A 20,152-nucleotide genomic window follows, 5' to 3' on the forward strand; every position below is an offset into this window, starting at 1 on the left:
CACACGTGGCCCTGATGTTGATTTGAGTCATCTATACAGGTCATTGGACACGGGGAAAATATCATCAACTCTTAACCCTTACTTACAGTAAAAGGAGATGGCTCTTGAAACTGCTCAAGAAATGTTTACAATATACATCATGAGTACTATCAAACTAACTGAGCCATTAAAAGAAATAAGGTGGTTCTCTGAAACCCTTATTGATTTGTGTTGATATTGGTGGGTGTTTTCCCTATGATGATCACTGACTGAGTTCATAGTTAGTGCATTTATTAATTTACAGTAATTTACTGATATTATAGTTATTTAGTCTGCTCATAGACCGCCCACACGACAGACAGCTCTGAGGTTCACTTTTCAGAATTTGCTTTCTCAGTAACAAAAATACATGATCTATTGCTTTTGAATAAATACAAAAATAATGTACTGTTTTGGATGTGGATACAGAAGTGAGGAGTTAAGCAAGGGCGTTTTTGGTTAACACATGGGAGGCTTAAGCAGCAGTCACCAGTGCCAAATCGCTGCTCTGCATAGAGAGCCTCTGCTGTACATTTCACGTTTCGCATAGGGCTTCAGTCTTGATGAGATGTTTAGCTGATTGCTAGCTAAAAGGGGATTGGTTATTATTATTCATTTCAACTCTGACACCTAAATGACCCGAGGGCATCCCACTTTCCCTGGCACTCCTACACCTCAGACTCCAATTACAAAGCAGCTGTAGTTAGGTGGTACACTGGTTGCTCTGAATCACAGAATGTGACCAGCTCTGTGTAATAACAATTATGGCCAGCTATCAGATCATTTAAAGGGAGACACATTCATTTGTCAACAGGGTCTAAAGACAGCACATACTGGTGATCTTTAACTTTCACCAAACTTTCTATTATGCTTTCTGGGGTTTTCCCTTTCCTGTTTGTTGTATAGGTTATTGTGCATGTAAATGTTCTGCAAAGGCTTAAATCCCAAAGGACCTGAAACGCCTGAAATTGACTCCTTTGTTCACTTCCGTGTAATGTAACATGTAACACTCGCGCTTCTATTGGCTAGCGCTCCAACATATTGTGCGTGATAGGCTAATGGGCAGGACATCTCTAAGCGATTGCCCAATCACAACAGAGCCAGCCAGCTAACCAATCAGAGCAGACTGGGCTCTGGTTTCAGACAGATGGTGAAAAGAGGTGCTGCAGCACAGGCAGTATGAGAAAAATTAATAACTTTTTTAACATTAACGCACAACAACAGTGTTTGTTTTGAGACAACCCTACACTGCCAAAAATCAGTAAGTACAAACTGTACGAAGTGTACGAACAACTTATAATTTCAAGAAATAGAGACCACTCCTTGCAGGAGTATACATTTCACTGGTAATCACTTACAATCGGTTCAGGGTAAAGAAGGAATTTGAAATGTGAGAAATATAAAAGAAAAACATGATCACATGTCCTTATATTGGCAACCGATAACATTTCAGAGCGGAAAAAAGGAGGAAAGCTATAGTGGTGTTATCCATTTGTCTTTTTCTCTTTATTGTGGCCTTTCTTACTAGCATGAAACTTGCAAATCCAGTAACTACTAAGCCCAATGTCCACATTTATTTACCCTGAAAATGTGTTTAAATCTTGTTGCATTTTTACCAAATTAAAGACTTTCATGTTATGCAACAGTTCCAACAGTGAGGGCCCACGTTAGACGTGCAGGCATTCAGTACCTCTGTTAGGTCGCTGCTCCGCCCCGACATCGGCCTGCACGGGAAGGAAAAACACAATAAGTTCAGACCAACAGAGGAATTCCCCCAGCCCCTGCCTTTGTGAGGCCAAATTATAATTAATCACAGGTTGAATAATTCAGCGCCAAGCGAATGGATGCCTTTCTCTGCTCATTTCTCGCCACCTGCCTCAGGAGGCGTCCCCAGAGCATGCATGTGTGTTTAGGTTATGTTTACGCATGTGCTTGTGTATGTTTGTGTGTGTGTGTGTGTGTGTGTGTGTGTGTGTGTGTGTGTGTGTGTGTGTGTGTGTGTGTGTGTGTGTGTGTGTGTGTGTGTGTGTGTGTGTGTGTGCGTGTGTGTGTGTGTGTGTGTGTGTCTGTGCGTGCGTGCGTGCATGCGTGCGTGCGTGTCTGTGCGTGCGTGCGTGCGTGTGTGTGTGTGTGCGTGTTTGTGTGTGTGTGTGTGTGTGTGTGTGTGTGTGTGTGTGTGTGTGTGTGTGTGTGTGTGTGTGTGTGTGTGTGTGTGTGTGTTGTGGAGAAGCTTCTACAGGCCCAGTATAAAGAAAAACACAACCCAGAAACAACCAAACACAAGACAGCAATGAAACCTCCGCCCTGCAATCCCTATGAGTCAGCCTTGACTTGCAGTGGCCCCTTGATCCGCCTCTTCTCTTCTTTTTCACTCTCAGTCCATCTTCCTTCTCGAATATCTTGACCTATGGAAGAGAAATGGCAATTTTAAGCAACTTGGAGGACTAGATTCCTGAAGGGGATGGGAAAATCTATTCAAATACCTCCTTACTTTCTTTGTGTCCCGTGATTGGGTCAACAACAGGTTACAGGAAGTTCATGTGTGTGCATGTAACAGAATGGGAGACAATGGGGAGCATGCTCATGTGGCAAAATCATTGATGCAAATCATCCTGTCTGCATGTAAGTGTGTGATTTACACAGGAAACTGCAATGGAAAGTCAGTCAATGGACCGTTCAGCCATTGTTAACGTGAAACATTTATTTTTGGCTGTCATTCGGTCACTGAATTGAAAGCAGGGTCTCAAAAATCATGCTTCCACGAACAAGTTTGAATAATGCTCAGCTTAAAATGTAACTTCCTCTGAACTTGGAGCCTATTTTCCCATGTTTATGTGTCCAAGCGAATGGGGACAACAATTTGATCCAGTATAGAACAAGAGCAATGCAGCGGCCTATATTTAACAGTAATATAAAATAACATGTCTTGGTGACCATCTACTGCAGCTGAAATATTTTTGAGTCTTTAAGCCCCTGCTTACATAACTTCAAGCACTCTGTTATCCCAAATATGAACCTGTCTGTCTGGTAAAGTGTCTGTCTGCTAGTCTGTCTGTCTGTGTGCCAACCTACCAGCTGTTCAGTCTGTCCGCCTGCCTTCCTGTCTATTTGCCTGTTCTGATTTGCGTCATTCCACATGGTCACCAAGTTCGTCTGTGCCATTCTCGAGCACCCTCCCAACCCCCCCTTGCTCCGCTTCATCCATATGACACCCAGCGGCTACTGCGAGCCTCTGCTGTGATGAAGAAAGACTGGGCTCTTCATCGTTCCCATAATTAGAGACAAAGAAAGAAAAGAAAGCTTTGGCACGCGTTGCTTTTGTGCGCCTCCTCTGCAGATACAGGCTGCAGCCACACATGAAAGCAATAATAATAAAATCCATCTCCTATATATTGCTTTCTGGGCCGCCTCGTAAACATTTGTAAAGTCATTGCAAACTTTAAGAACACTATTCTTCAGATTGTTGACATCATAAAAGCCTTAATGGGTGAAATAAGTCTGTGTTACATTTTCACTTCTTTCTTTTCAACTTGTGCATGCTGTTTCTTCAGATTTACCAGCTGCTAATGCCACATCAAGCAAAACCATGAATCCAGAAGAAGCGAGGCCTTAAACAGGGGTTCAGATTAAAAACACTTCTGCATTAAAAAAAATGCAAGCGGCTGCGTTGGTGGGGTCATGTTGTTTCAGATACCATGAGACAATGACATATGATCGAGGAAGTGCAGTGTGAGTAGCATATCTGTAAGTCTGAAGGCTTGTCATACGCGATAACACAGGGTTTCCATGTCATTTTTAACTCTGCCAACAATGAAACACCTGAACTACATTAAAATGACTAAATCTACTTCAGCTTACCCCTTTGGGACGGGCAGCCCAGCTGAACAAAATCACTATTTTAATGGCTGCAACGTCATCTGACCAAATCAACAATACTGTACAAATGAATACGGACAGCTGTGTGATAGGCTAAGTCGACATTTGAAATAAACAAGAAACAGTTGTCTACTAAACTTTGCTGTCACACAGACCTTAGTGATTGAGCTCACGTCATTGTTTTATAAACACCTCAAGTTTCGTGTTCCTCGTTGAGACTGAAACGTTGGAGTTTAAGAGCTAATCATTCGTTAGGCCATTATGAAATGAAAAATGTGTTAACAAGTTTAAGTGGCATGCCTACGTAATCTAAGAATGACCTTTTCCTACCATATGACACTGCATTTTATTTTTGACGGTGTGTATGGCAAGCCATTTGAGTATTTATTCCATATCCTTGATATCAGACGGCAGCTGCCTACACTAGTTGGCTCTTTGATTTCACTTGTTAGATATATGGTCAAACTAGTTTGGCACTCTGCTTTACTAGTTAAATAAAACATTACACTAGTTGCTCTTTTTCAGCAACTAGTGGCACTCTTGTCCGACTACTTAGCACATAAGCCTTACTAGTGACGCCAGGAGCAGCACTAGTAGCACCAAAGTCCCAACTTGTAAGCTTTTTGATGAACTAGTGACCCTCTGACCGTACTAGTGACGCTAAAAGTCTTACAAGTTAAACTAGTGCGCTGCAAAAGCTCTGACATGTTAACTAGTTAAACACAAGAAGCAGAACTAGTTAACTGGTGCAGACAATTGTATGCCACTAGTTAACCAGTTGTGCTTCTTTTAACCATATATCTAACAAATGAAATCAAAGAGCCAACTAGTGTAGGCAGCTGCCGTCTGATATCAAGGATATGGAATAAATATTCAAATGGCTTGCCATAGGTGTGTACAGATTGCAAATACATGTCATTTGAGTCATGTTAAGTGTTGGCTCTTGTAATTGGTTAGCTTCTTAGAGATGTCCCGTCCCTTAGCTTATCACGTACAATGTGTTGGAGAGCTAGCTAGTTATGTAGTGATGTCACTTTGTTACGGAAGTAAACCACGATTCAGGCAGGGGAGGAGTGTGTGAGAGAGACACTCCCTCTGGAGGGAACTTTGGGGTACAATGTTAGCCTTTGAAGACCATTAACATGCACACAACCTATATAACAGACTATAGGAAAGGGAAACCCCCAAAAAGCATAATCGGGCCCCTTTAAGATCGCTGTTATCACGATGTCTGTGCATTGACATACAAAACACATTTGGTATACATACAAAATTTGAACCTGAACTGTGTTGGTAGTGGTTGTTTCACATCATGTGATAAGCATGTGATGTGATAACTGTGTCTCCCTCCTCCACTTTTATTCTTGACACGGTAACTCTGTCCCTGTACCTTTAAGAAGAACAAGAAGAAGAGAGGGGAGGGGGCGAGAGAGAACAGGGAGAAGTGCAGTGGCTGAGTGAGAGAGAGAGAAAGAAAGAGAGAAGGAGGTGGTGGTGATGTTCTCATGTGTTTTCTTTCTGTGGGAAGTGGCACAGCCCCACCGCAGCATAAACACACACACGCATGAACACACGCCTGCCCACACTCACATCGACACACACACACACACACACACACACACACACACACACACACACACACACACACACACACACACACACACACACACACACACACACACACACACACACACACACACACACACACACACACACACACACACGCCTGCCCACACTCACATCGACACACACACACACACACACACACACACACACACACACACACACACACACACACACACACACACACACACACATACACACACACACACACACACACACACACACACACACACACACACACACACAGGAAGGCAACACATTTTTCTACGTGTGAGAGGGTCCCTATCCTCACAGTAAGGGAAGAGAGAGCCATGTTGACGACCATATTCCACAGCTGTGATCCCATCATGCTCTGCAGGCATGGAAAAGGAATGGACGGCGGGGAGAAGAAGGAGGAGGGGACGTTTGAGAGGAGGACAGAAAAGGAGGATTTCTCAGAAAAAGTTTTGTATGTTAAAGAGGGAGAGATCTCAGATGGGCCTTGCAGCGAAACTATTGGTATTGCTCTCACCAGAGGAATTTCGTCTTAAGGTTGATATGATAGAGAGACAAACTTGATTGTAATGTCTCCACCAGTATATCCTCTTTAATTCTGGGGGATAACTGTGAGGAAGAATTGCTCTGGATTTTTCCAATGCGGCTTCCTGCTTAGTTTTAGATGGGAACCACAAACAGCCAGGCCCAACCCCACAGAGCCACACTGAAACATGTGGTTACATCCTTTGCCCGCTCCCACTCTGCTGCCATTACCCACCATCCTCTTACTTCCCCACCACCACAGTATATTGGCTTTGCCTTCCTCAGAGTCAAATTACCATGGCACTGCTGAGGATGACGATGGGATGGAGTCAGCCCCAAAGTGAGTTAGAAGTGAGAGTGGCAGCTAGCTGTTTCTGTAACAGGCTTTGTGGTACAACAATCCTCTAAGCTGGACCCGGAGGGCCATGGCGAACCGCGGTCACACTCCGATAAGGACCGGCCCGGCAGCGGAGAGGAACACGCGCCGCCTGTGACTGGCAGGCAGGCGGTGAAATTGCATCATCAGCGTGAAGGCAGCCACCATTGCCAAAAACATGGCTTGGTGGAACCCGCAAAAAGCATGCCGTGCCAACCCACTCCTCCTCATCTAACACCCCCCACTCTCCATTTAGTAACCACTCTATCTCTAATACCACCCCTCATTTCCCTCCCCCTCACCCGCTCTGTCACATTTTTGAATTCTTCATTCCAAAACATGCTCATGAGCACGCTTGTCAGCATGCGTGCCCACACTAGCACGTGCATCCTTTCTGCATCACAGTGTATCTCTGCTGCATGTCTCCCACACGCCCTTGTACACCACTGCCAGGCTTCATGGAGCACAGTGACCTCTTACCGCCCTGAGGATCTATGTGTGTATGTGTGTGTGTGTGTGTGTGTGTGTGTGTGTGTGTGTGTGTGTGTGTGTGTGTGTGTGTGTGTGTGTGTGTGTGTGTGTGTGTGTGTGTGTGTGTGTGTGTGTGTGTGTGTGTGTGTGTGTGTGTGTGTGTGTGTGTGTGTGTGTGTGTGTGTGTGTGTGTGTGTGTTGCGTGGTGCAGGGGGGATGGGGTTTAAGCAGACGGGTAATGGGGGTTGTCACACCAGGGATAGGCGGTTGTCTGCGTCTCTGTGCCCTATAAGAGAGAACTGGTGCCATTATGAACATCATTCACTCCCTGAGCTTCAAAACACAGGCCTTCAGTGATGAAAATATACCATAACACAGAGAAGAAAATAAAAGCTCCCACTACATCCAATTTAATATTTGTACCTAAACTCAAGGTTGCTGTTCTCCTGCACTATTCATAGCAATACCTACCAGAAACTATAAACTATAAATCATATATTTCCCACAATAACAATTTGTATGTAATCCACATAGCTTGATTGTGAACCAAGAAGTATAAAGACCAATACCAATTTCAGAAGGTGAATTCAGAATCGATTTATTCATCACATAGTTTGGGTACTCGAGTAACCCCCCTTCTGTAATTATATTAGCCCAAACGTGGAGAAATGCTCACTTAACTTTCACTCTTTTGTAGTTATATTAACCTAACTCTTAAATCGGCATTCACGTATATATGTCTTGGAAAATATATTCCTTTTTACTATGACGCCCATACTACACTGTTATTACAGACATATTACACATTAATACATCCCTATTACACCCTTTTTACACCCATGTTACACCCACGTTAAACTCTTGTTAGAGCTATATTACAACCATGTAACACCAATATTAAATCCATTTAACACCGTAATTACACTTTTATTACACCCATTTTACACATGGACACAGCCTGTCAAAGGATTGTACCTCCCATAGGATTTTGGGGGCTAAAAGGTATTTTCCCAACCCTTACCATTTGGTTTTGTTGCCTCAAACAAACAAAGGTGTATCCCGTGAAGACTGATATTTAATGAGCCGAAACTGACAGTATATATATATTTTAAAAAAAAGATATTGTTAGATATGATACGAACTGTTTATTAAGTTGATACTTTCTCCTGCTTGCAAGTCAGATCTTTCCAAACACCTAACCTTCCATTTTAAAACACCTGCAAATATGACATCTCAAATCAATTACAGCCATGGATTTGCCAAGTGGTACATTTGTTATTTATAAAAAAGAAGTGACAGGCTGCTGGGGACAATCGAGGGAAAATAATGTGTTGTCTTCTGCGATTTGTTCCAGCGTTTTGCTCCGCTTTGTGTACATTTGACTAACCTTGCTAAACTGCGTGTGATGCAAAGAGGAGGTCACCAAGGGGACAGTGGCTGACAAGATAGCTGGAGGTGTGTGTCATACATCGGGGTGGGGGTGGGGTTGTAGCAGTGGGCGGGCAGACTGGATTGTGATCCTGTACGGAGGAGGACGGCACGGGGGCCGAATGATATGAATAATACCACACAGAAAGTAAACAGACGTTCTTAACTTTTTTTAACACCTACACCAGCTGACTGGCAGACAGAGAAGGTGGGAGGGATGAGCAGAGACAAACAAACACAGAGAAGATCAGGAGACACTGCCGTATGAAGTTTGCCTAATTTTTTAAGCTCCCAAAATAGCCTCAGTGGGATGATGAATTAAGAGCTTTCTGTGTTGTCAGAAGAGTAGGATGGAGGTATTGTTTGGTTCTCTTCTCCTCCCCCTCTTAAACATCTCCATCGATAGAGTCTCCTGTATGAACCTAGCTCATACTTTAAACTGCACTGTTAAATAAAAAAAATGAAGTCTATAAGAAGGCAGCAGGGATGGCACACTTAAGATGTTCTCTCTGTGCACCACTGTGAAGAGTGAAATCAAAACAGAGGCAACGCCATGGGAGGCCTGAGGGAATGCTACCGCAGGCTTCACACCGAGCTGGAGGCTCGAAAAGATGCTCACCAGGGCTGTTTGCGTTATGTGAAAAAAGCATCATGGTACGTGTGTATTTACTGTATGTGTGTGTCAGGAATGTAGCATCCCTCCCTCTCACTCTGTTCCCCTCTACCTCAGCTTTACTCAAAGTGGCTCAAACTAAAAACGGCTGTTTCAAGAAGTGAGGAGGGATTTTGAGTTTGGCAATGACTGTATTTCTGTGTGTGTGTCTTTGTGTGTGTATGTGTGATTTTGGGTGTGCGTGGTTTTGTTGCATGTGTGCCTGCGTGCTTCAGTACATGTGTTTGTGTTACATGGAAGGGGGTGTAAGCCTTGCAGAAAATAGGCTGACGTGACCTACATATCCATGTGGCTTCCTATTAGCATACACCCATATTTCACATAGACACACACTTGTAAACTGGCACACACACACACACACACACACACACACACACACACACACACACAAACACACACACACACACACACACACACACACCCCACACCCCCCCCCCCACACACACACAGATAACAGTGACTTGTGTCATAAAGACAGCCAAGAAGAAAGCTATTTACATTATTTGCATTGTGTCCTTTGTTTGCCTTTAACCGTCTCAACACCAGAGCAGATGGCCCTCTGACACACACACACACGCACGCACACACACACACACACACACACACACACACACACACACACACACACACACACACACACACACACATACACACACACACACACACACACACACACACACACACACACACACACACACACCGACATGATGGACATCATGAATGAATGTGTGCACAACCCTTTGGCAAACCATTTCCATTTTTAGGATTGCATGACAAACAATTTCCACGATGAAGCTTACACTCCAGTTGACATGATCATACATGACTGTCACCATCAACACTGATACATTTATGACACTGCAGGAAGCAGAAGGCACATCTGAGGTTAAACCAATATACTGTGAACATTTATGATGTCAAAAGAAGATTTATATTAATCTGATAAGAATATTGTTTTACACAAATTACATTTATAAACTCTCAAAAAGCCTGTATTTTTCACTGGCAACACAAATGAACTTCGACCAGGTTTTCCTAATCCAGGAATTGCTTATCAAATTTACACTGTATTCAGGTCCCACTTAGTTTAGGCTACAGAGACACTCATTTACTTTTCTTGATATTTACCAAGGACCATAACCTTTGAGTTGCAAAACAAACCCCTAAAAACACTCATCATGCATGTGTTGCCACCAGCAAATCAAATCATATAAGTTAAGTCAGGGATAATGTAAAACACAAATGTAAAAATAAATATTCCAAAAGTAATCCATGTTGTTTTCTGATGGAGAAAACGAGCGTTTCTTGTCGACAGCTAACTTAAATTTGTCCGGACTTCTTTCTAAGGATTGATATGTCTGCACGTAGCCACTTGATCCTCCTTAGCAACAGTCTGTTCTTCTTAGCAGCGGTCTGTTTGCAAGAATTAACAACCTCTGGAATGTCTTGACCAATCAGAATTGAGAATTCAACTGAGCCATGTAATAGTGGTAAACATTGTTTGTTATAATGGGTCAATAAAGCGTGTTATCGACACAGTAGATGTTTGTATCCCGCTTCCATCCCCAGGTAACCTCCTTTAACCTTGAGCATGATCTTTACCGCCCTATAACCAAGTTCTTCTTTTAAACATGACCAAATCCTACCATTACGTTCAATAAGTTGTTTTTTTTAATTATATTTCAAATAAGCACAGATTTACCCCTGGTTGTGTCAGGTCGGATAAAAGTCATATGAATCATATTTGCTATGACTTTCCTACCAACATGCTCATCATTTTTGTTTCTGAAGGCGATGACAAACCATTTTCTGTTTATTTTGGAGAACTTGATGATGGTGTGAGAAAGCCTTTGGCCAACAATTTCCATTTTGAGGGTTGCCTCCCAGATTGATGATGACCACAGTGAATATATTGACCACCATAACACTAAAGTAACTATAGTAACAGATTAATAAATGATCTGTGATTTAATTCAAGACTAAACTTATCACGTTCAATGTTGATATTATAGGAGAAGGAAAGGGGAATTGGGGAAAAGGAAAGCCTCCAAACAACAAAGTTCACTGTGTGTGGTGATTCACCAATAATGACAGCATCCTCTTGACATGCTTTATTCATGAACCATTTTTAACACAGAATTTCAACACAACAGGAGACATCCAGCAACCTCTGAGCTCAGTTTTCTATTTAACTGTTTAAGACCCCTGCGCAGGAGGAGTTTTCTCTCCACCATTTTCCCTTATTTGCTTTCCACTGCTGTTTTCCGCCCTTTTTTTCTCCCTTTACTCTCCCTCTCATCCCACAATTCATCTCTTCCTTCTCTCTCCTTCTCTCCATCTCTCTCTTTGCAGAGCAGCCATCTCCAGGACAACTATTAATCAGAGGCAGAAATGATAGATGTTTTGCTCACCAGCAATGCCATCTATTTTGCCTAAGTACAAACAGTAGATGTGCTGTGCATATTTATTTCAGAAAAAAAAAGATGTGACTTAAAAGAACACACATATTTGCACATTTATAAATGCAAAAAAACGCACACACATACACATAGTCTCGTTCTCTGTAAACAGCCCCCGCCACCGTGAAGCAGAAATCTAGACTTAAATATAACAGATTTGGCTCGCTGTGTTTCTGCCTCTGCTTGTGTTGGAGTGTCTGGGTATAACTGTGTGTCATGGCACCTTGCATCTCCTCCAGCGCATTTATGATTAAGCAGCACAATAGACACCGTGGTCCTTGTTGGCGTAGGATCTTTTAAAAAAAATACTTTAACTAGAGGCATTGGTGAGTCAGAGGACTGATACATTCAAAACCATTGCACCGAACATATTGATATGAATTGACCACTGTTTGGTGTGTCATGCAAATAAACCAGAAATGAAAGACCAATATTGCTCTTATCCACTTTATATGAGCTATTCTTATCTCTTTCTGACATCTTCCAGGAGGGTCTTTAACTTGTTGCAATAGCTGCATTTAATTGAAATCTTTTGAAAGATGTTACCGATAACTCATGTAGTTATGGCTCCGAGCATTACTGCAGACCTTTCACCTCGCTATGAGCCTGTGCACAGTGTTTAACACTAGGCAGGGCACGCAGAAAGGTAAAGGTTACCACTTTGTTTTCAGTGGCCCCAGACTTTGGAGTAACCTGCCAGAAGAACTTGCTGGCACAATCAGTCTCACCTTTTAAATCACCTCCTAAAAACAATTTTTATAGACTTGCTTTTATGTGACAGCTTATAATGCAAACATGCCAAACATCTAAACGAAGCCCCATTAGGTGTACTGAAGTAGCTAACATCGTGTCCATATAAAAGCCTGAGATATGCCTAAAAAAAAACGGTTTATACAACAAGTCACTCAAAACACGTCACAAGGCAGAAGTGTTAATAGCTGTCCTGAACAGCCACACCGGAACGTGGGGTTAAAGGCCGGCCGTCATAGAGAGGGGGAAGACACGACAAATATGGGGATGTTTATATTTCTATTCACTGGACCCTTAAAGATGACCTAACTTATACACCCATTTACATGTCAAATAGGATCTTCAGCCATTTGTATCATCTATGTTCGAACATAGCCTAGTTATAGCTAGTTGTGATTGACTGATTACTGTAACAAAAACACGCCAGAGCAACAACTAAACAGTTACTCACGCCAGGTCTAAATCATAAAATGTCAACAAATTGTACTCATTAACAGTTAAACAGCAATTTTCCTGCCACACAGCATCATTTTTAACCATTTATTATAAAACATTTCACAACACAGTCATCAAGTAGAGACCTTATCTATTGATGTGATATTTCAATATCAATCTAACTAACATTTCTACTGCATGGTATGGCTCTACTGGACCAAACTTGACTCATTTGTTCTATTTGATGGAGTTGCGAATAATACCTACTCATTTTTTGTTTCCCAATTCAGCCGAGGTTCCAACTGAGTCTAGCAGATTTTTAGGTTGACGTTACAACTCTTAGAATTATTTTTACAACATTCAAAGTATTAACAACTCCTCTAGTGACGACTTTGCTTCTAAACTTATGAATGAACATATGCACACACAGTGAAACCCAGTGCAGATCAAGTTTCTAAGACACTCCTCGGAGATGATTTTTAAAGACCTCAGTCTGCAACCTGAACAGCAATAAAAATTGTAAAATAATCTGGTGGATAAACTATTCAGCATTTTGCACAACTGCCAAGATCTGGTTGAAAGGAAAGACCATTATTACACTGATAGACAGATGTTGGTGTCATTATTCTAGATCTGAATATTTCACATATTCAATTAATTCCCCTCCCAATCTTGTCCACCACGTCTAACTTTTGACAAGTGATTCCCATCGCACAGAATCATAACCTACAGTAAGTGTAGGTCAGCCATCGCTGAAGCCTTGATAATGTGTTCGAGTATAACACAAGATTAGGGGTCACAAAAACTGCAAAACAGTAGTTTTTTTAAGCAAGGGTGTCAGGGAACATTAAGGGTCAACAGTTATCTTTACAATGTTTAATAATGTAATTCTGTCTTACTTTGTAAATATCAATAAAGGCTTAGGGAAATAAACTGGACTCAAATCACTCTATGTGGATGATGTTCCCTTTTATTTTGATGTTTAAAAGTTTTATAAATTGGAAACGTGTTTAAGACATTAAAAACTCACTATACATTGCACCATGGGCTCATGTAGTCGGAGTGGTGGTGTCACACATTGGCACCTCCAAATACAAACTCTACAGGGGCCTGGTTTTATTTCTCGTCCTGTAGTAATTATGTCATTGTTCTATAGTAACTGACTACCATTTGAGCGGTTTGGATCAGTGTTTGTGCATGTGTTTGTCAGTTTTGGCATGACTAATGAGGATTTAGTTGGAACAAAGAGGCGTATCCGAGCCACAGTGTTGGCTAGGATGGAGGCGCAGTGGCAGCTACAAGACACGCATGTCAGTGATTGGCCGAGACAACATGGCCTCGTCCTGAAGAAGACTTCCTCCCTGGCTGGCTGGAATACTAGCTGCTTGCCTGGGAATTAATTGAATGGGCCACTCCATGTGCAAGAGTATGACACATGCTCTGCGTGTCAAGCGGTGTCAATTTACTGCTGGGGTGGGGGATGGGGGATGGGCGGAGCAGGGGAGTAGCAGGATGGAGAAGCATTAGGAATATTTGATTATATAATATAATAATTAAGGCTTTTTGGAGAGAATTGGCCAACATATATAATTAGATGTGACACTGATAATTGTGTCTTTACTCAGTATGCCTTAAAAAACTAATTGTAAAGAATATAAACAGTACATACATCATTATCATAGACTCAAATACATTAAGTGGTGAAAAAAATGTTAATAATCTTTTAATGTTGATGGACAAAACCTGATGTTTGTCTTAGTAAAACTGTAATTAGTAAGTAAATAAAATGACAAAATGTGTACAGCAGTGGTATGGCTATAGCAGCTCAACAACTAAAAGTAATGTGTTTATGGAAGATCATTTGTCAGCGTTTATTTTAAAGTATTGGTATTTGGCATATTGTACAAAAGTTACCTGAAGACACATCAGCTGTCACGGCTGTAGCACACTGATAGAAACAAGTACGCAATGCATACACTGGATTTCCGATTAATGTCTTTAAACTGGCATTTAAGGATTGCAAGACGTCATTAGGCATCTGATCAAATATTGCAACTTTAAAAGTTTAGTGAAGCATCACATTTAAAAAAGTTTGTGAGGCAGAATGATCTATCCAGCTGTGTGTTCCCTTTTTAAACAGGCACCTGTGGTCCAAAATGGCTAATGGTAAGGTAGGTAGAGCAATTTCCTCATATGAACTCCAGACCTTCAGCCTCAAACAAAAAAATATTAGAAGCTAACCCAAGATGCATCGATGAATCTTATTTGATTATGAATTGTAGGCATTTAACCAATTGTACCGACCCCTAAACACTATATAAGGACTGTTGTGCCATGTGCACTCTGGCACAAGGAGAGTTTTTCCATATATTTAAAGAGATTCAGGGGATATTTAGGCTTTACTGTCTCTATGTCCTCCTGTACAACAATAACAAATAAATGGACGGACTTCATCGTCATATCAGATCTACGATGATCTATTATGTTTAATTCTGAGACCAAATCAGGCCAGCTTCTCCTCATTTAATGATTTATTCACCCATGAATTAATTTGCATGGCTAAAAAATGCTTCATAAAATCAGTCATGCACCATGGATCTCAAGAACAAACTGGACGTCTTGGCAAAGCATAAAGTAATCCAACAGTATGGAGGGTATCGATAATGAGGACACAAACCTCAACTAGACTCTGGAGCCATACTCAATATGCCAGGAATTGTCCAAGTAGATAAATCAGAAATAATTGCCCATTTCCCCTACATTTCCTGGGCACACTGGATGGAGATGAGGGGCCACAACACAATACAATCAGACATCAGTCACTTCTCAGCCTTCACGGGTCAGTGGCTGAAACAATAGGGAACCAGAGGCGATTGTTTACCATCTTTTTTGGACAAAGACAGTGTTTCTTAATTTCTTTTTGTCCAAAACATGATCCCAATTTGGTCAACTGAGAGGCGGAGATAACATGTAGCTTGATCTCATCTTTCTTATACGTTTTTTTCTCACAGGCTCATCGGCCTCTTTAAACATGTAGCTGTCAAACTCTTCATGTGTAATAATGACATTCACAAAAGTTTGGAAACCTCTCAGATCTGGCATCACATCAATAACATAATGGGAGTCGATGCAAACAAGACACTGGTAGCAGACACATCTTTTCAAACTGTCCAAAAAATTCAAAATGTCACAAAAGTTACAGAAAACTCATTCAGAAACCAAACCAGAATAAGCTAGTTTAAGTGACAGTTGCATAACAGAAGTTTTCAGGAAAAGAAATGGGAGTGTCTGTGTAAGACTTACATTGGGAAGCCAAACTACACATGTCTATGCAGACTAGAAAAATAGTTTTCAAGGTACTTCTTTTTTAATCTCACGCTGCAGTTATCGTCAACAATGGCTGACGGAGGGGAACTATAAGCGGGATGAAGGGAGCAGGCAGAGGTGGGAAGTAGTGTACAAATACTTTGTTACTGTACTTAAGTACATTTTGCTGGTATCAGTACTTTTCTCACTACTTATTTTTCTGACGACTTTACTTTACTTTTACATTTTTAACACAAATACCTGTACTTTCTACTTGTTACATTTTCCAAACAGGCTGGTTCCTTTAGTTGGAATGTGTTTTTGGTGGCGTGATCATTATTATTTAGAGTCATTGCATGCCTATTGATTTGAACACGATCCGTGTATCCATCATTTCCTGGTCTTCTCTAAAGAAGAGGGACCAATGAAAACTTTGTCGTTGTTCAGCATGGAAACATTCATTAGCTAACAATGACATTATTGTTCTATTAATATAAAGGGAGGTCAGTTACTCTTTAAAACAGTTGCTAGTTATGGGTACTTTTTACCACTACATCTCGAGGTTTAGTCAGTACTTTTACTTTTACCAGAGCATTTTTAAACATGAGCATCTGTATGTGTGTACTTTGCCATCTCTGGGAACAGGGCAAATTGTGTGTGGAGGGCTGACTTAGAGTGAATCACCTTTTACAGGGTCCTGCCTCAGTGCTCCTGGGTGATTGAACAGATCAGCAGCGATCACCCTGACAGAGTGAAAGAGACAGAAAGAGAGGGAAGACAGGAAGAGAGATTTATCAGTATATTGCGATGTGAACCTCTTAATGCATGTTCCCTAAGAAGTAAATCATCAGGGTGAAAGGTTGGCTTTACTCACACTGCCAAGGTGAAGCTAAACCATTTTAAGGTTAGTTCATGTTCAGAGCATTCAACAAAAACTGCAAAATTCAGGAAATTAAACTGCTGTCATTTCTAAATTGGTTCAATATAAGACTGCCTTAACTTGCCTTGAGATTCTTTACAAATAAAAAGTTGAATAAAAATTCTGGTATTGTGACATTTTCTACACCTTTTCTGACCTTTCTCCATTCAAAATGTCAAGGCTTCGTTTAGATAAACGTATTTCAAATATTCCCTACATGTTTCTGACATTAAAAACAAAACAAAGAGAAAGAAGAACATCTCAATTTAGTCAGTTTTGTGTGAATTTAAAATAAATCTCTGCCAAATACATTACTGTGGCGAACTCTCAACAAAGTTGAAATTGCTAATTTAAGCTTTGGATATACATTTTTGTATGTAAGTACAGCTATTGTCTAACCACGTAATAAAGATCCATACTGCAACATATTTATCTCACATTGTTAGGTTTCCCGAGAAGTGACTGGAGATGAGAACCCGCTATGCAAGCACTACAACTGAGACTGTGGTGAAGTGTCAAAAAGGCTTTATTTTGTCCACGACACTGACAAGGAGTTGACGAAGCACACGTAGGGGGAAGACGTGGAGCTGGGCTGACCAGGAGGGGAGGCTGGACGTGGCAGGCAGAGCGGCTGGAGTATGTGGATCTGGAACAGGAAAAACAAGCAGGATTAGGAAATTATCTCCCTTCACTAGGAGCATCAAAAAGTCACTAGGAAAAACCACTAGTAGGCCTGGACGATAGTTTACCACTGAAGAATAAACGAAGAACTGGCGAAGTCTGAGGATGGGAACCAGGGTTTTAAGCAGGTGCAGGTGAGTAGTGGCAATCAGTGAGATGGGCAGCAGCTGAGGAGGTGAGTTGGCGGGAATCGGAATGTAGGTAGCCACGCCCAGCCAGGGAGACAGACACACAGACAAACAAACAGACAGAACAAACACAGACAGGGGAAAAAGAAGGAGGAAGTACTGCAGATCCTCACACACATACTCCCCCCCCCTGCCTGAAATGCCTCCATTGTCTCCTCTGTTTACTTTTGTAACTTAATGACATCACTATGTAACATTTCAGACAGAGGGTGAAAAGACGTGATGCAGCATTGGCAGTATGAGAACAATAAAGACCTTTTTGAACATTAAAGCATGTTAACATGTCACAGTAGAGACACAAAAATAAAAAAGATGAACCTGGAAATTAACATAATTAAAAAAATTAAAACACCACTTTTTTAGCTAAAATATTTATTTTTTAAGCTTTTTTTCTTCGTTTTCACAATTTATCACTCAGAGGATACAACTCAGCTAATTAACATTTAACACGTTTTAAAAACAATTCTATTTGTGCAACAACATTTGGAAAATAAGCACATACCAAATCAGCATTGTTTTTTTTTTCTGAGATGGCCCAGTTATAACCTCATGACTACAGTATACATGTGCATGAAATATTATAATTATTGTGTCTTGAACCCCTGCCATTGCCCACCATTAAAACCTCCTTCTTGTTTTCACCTTTACTTGAACTCTTTTGTTGCACTTCCATGACCGTTAACTCGTATGAAGTGTCACTCAACCTGCCCCTCTCTATTCATGCATGCTCATGGCCTACATATCGACACAGACAAACATGTTGTGACTTACTCTTAAATACAGGCCTGTCAGTTTTTCATGAATAGCAGTGAAGTAACTCTCATCAGATGTGCACCGAAGTTAACCAACAATTTGTCAAACTCAGGACGCTACAAGTCCAACCTGTTCTTTATTGCGCCATTCTGTGTTTGACTGCAAGGGACACACTGAACAGTATGTTCTCATAGAGTGTGTGTGTGATAGTTAATAACTGCGTGGACTTTCAACAGAAATTCCAAATACAGCAAAAACAGCTATTCAATTTTTATAGTTATTTCCTCCTGGCAATCTGCAAAGATGCAACAGGTTTCTGTTACATTAGCTAATTGCTAGTGCGCTAATAGCTAATGTGGATACAGTATAGCAGGTATAGTGTTTACCTTGATCAGCGTTAGTTTAGCTAGTAGCATGCTAATAATTGCTAATTAGCACCAAATGCCAAGTATAACTGAGACGGCTTGTATTGTTTGCAGGTATCATCGATCAAATTATTGGATACATTGAATTTCTGTCCTAGGATGGCCAAAACAAAAGTCAAGATAAAAAGTTAGAGGATAACGTCAACAGGAATTGTCCTCCGGGCATCATGAATGTCTGAACCATTTCACAGCAATCCAGCCAACACCATGGCTGAAAATGACTGTATTACTCATTATATAAAACATCAAACATTTGTAAATCACACAAACAGATGAACCCTTCTCTCTGTTCCTTGCAATTCCTTAAATTAAGACCACATCAAACATTTTCCCAAAGATTTTTCTAGTTTTAAATAATTCAGAAAGTTTTTAGATGGATTCATAACAGAGCAACTTAATTTTTGATCTCTATAATGATTTCTGGAGTTGAAATGGTACTCTGTTACAGTTTTGATTAATAGGGATGGTTGGAGAGTATGTGATTCTGAGTAATAGACATAGATGTATGCCGTTGTTCCAGCAGCGTTTTTGAACTCTAACATGAGTTGTAGCAGCAGAGATGAACTATTGCTACCTCTGGCGACTCGTTAGTGCTAAGCTAATTACTGCTGCTTTGGTGGAGGGGGGGGGTGTGAGGGGAGGAGCTAGGCTAATGAGGGATTAGACAGTGGTTGTTACCCTGTTTCCTTTTGATGGGATTACTGCGCTGAAGGCTATACTGGCTGGCTTTTAATGATGGTCGCTCTGGTGTCATTGGAAACAACATCAACTATAGAAGTGGCCCTGGGCACCAGAGGAAAGGAGAGGAAAGTAAGGAAAGGAAAGGGGAGGAAAGGAGATGTGCATTGACACCATGAGGTTTAGTTAATTAACCCCTAATCTGCAATGTGGCTGCTCTCTGCTATCACCTCGCTCTGGGAAACACATTAAAGGGATGTTTCACTGAAAACACTGCTTTGAAAACACTTACATTTCACACTTCTACATATCCAAAGCTTGGGTACAATATTGATGTACTCCCTGCCGGCAAAGTGTGAAAACTACCTGAGTAAAAACACAATACTTGCAGTGAAAATATTGAGATCATTGGGAGTTGTCATGGTAGCTCAGATCTCATTGATATGCATAGTAGTTTATAATTTCAGCTCTAGTTAGTCACGCCCAACTCCACTCTCTTATAACTCCTGTTTCTCAGGCTAGTGAGAACTACAGACTGATGAATTTATTAGAAAATACTTAGGCAGTAGGGTGG

General features: G+C 41.1%; 1 long non-coding RNA gene across 1 annotated transcript; it reads right to left on the reverse strand.

The window, feature by feature from the left end:
* Positions 1 to 1,611: 1,611 nt before the first annotated feature.
* LOC307022674 lies at positions 1,612 to 17,753 on the reverse strand. Its single transcript, XR_013803476.1, has 5 exons — positions 17,603 to 17,753; positions 17,292 to 17,499; positions 16,619 to 16,677; positions 2,316 to 2,423; positions 1,612 to 1,742 (listed from the first exon to the last, which is right to left on the reverse strand). It is a non-coding gene; the product is annotated as an uncharacterized lncRNA (long non-coding RNA).
* Between the last annotated feature and the right edge of the window lie 2,399 nt (positions 17,754 to 20,152).

The sequence above is a fragment of the Notothenia rossii genome (genome assembly GCF_949606895.1).
Source record: "Notothenia rossii genome assembly, chromosome: 1".
In the NCBI taxonomy this organism is placed as follows: Eukaryota; Metazoa; Chordata; class Actinopteri; order Perciformes; family Nototheniidae; genus Notothenia; species Notothenia rossii.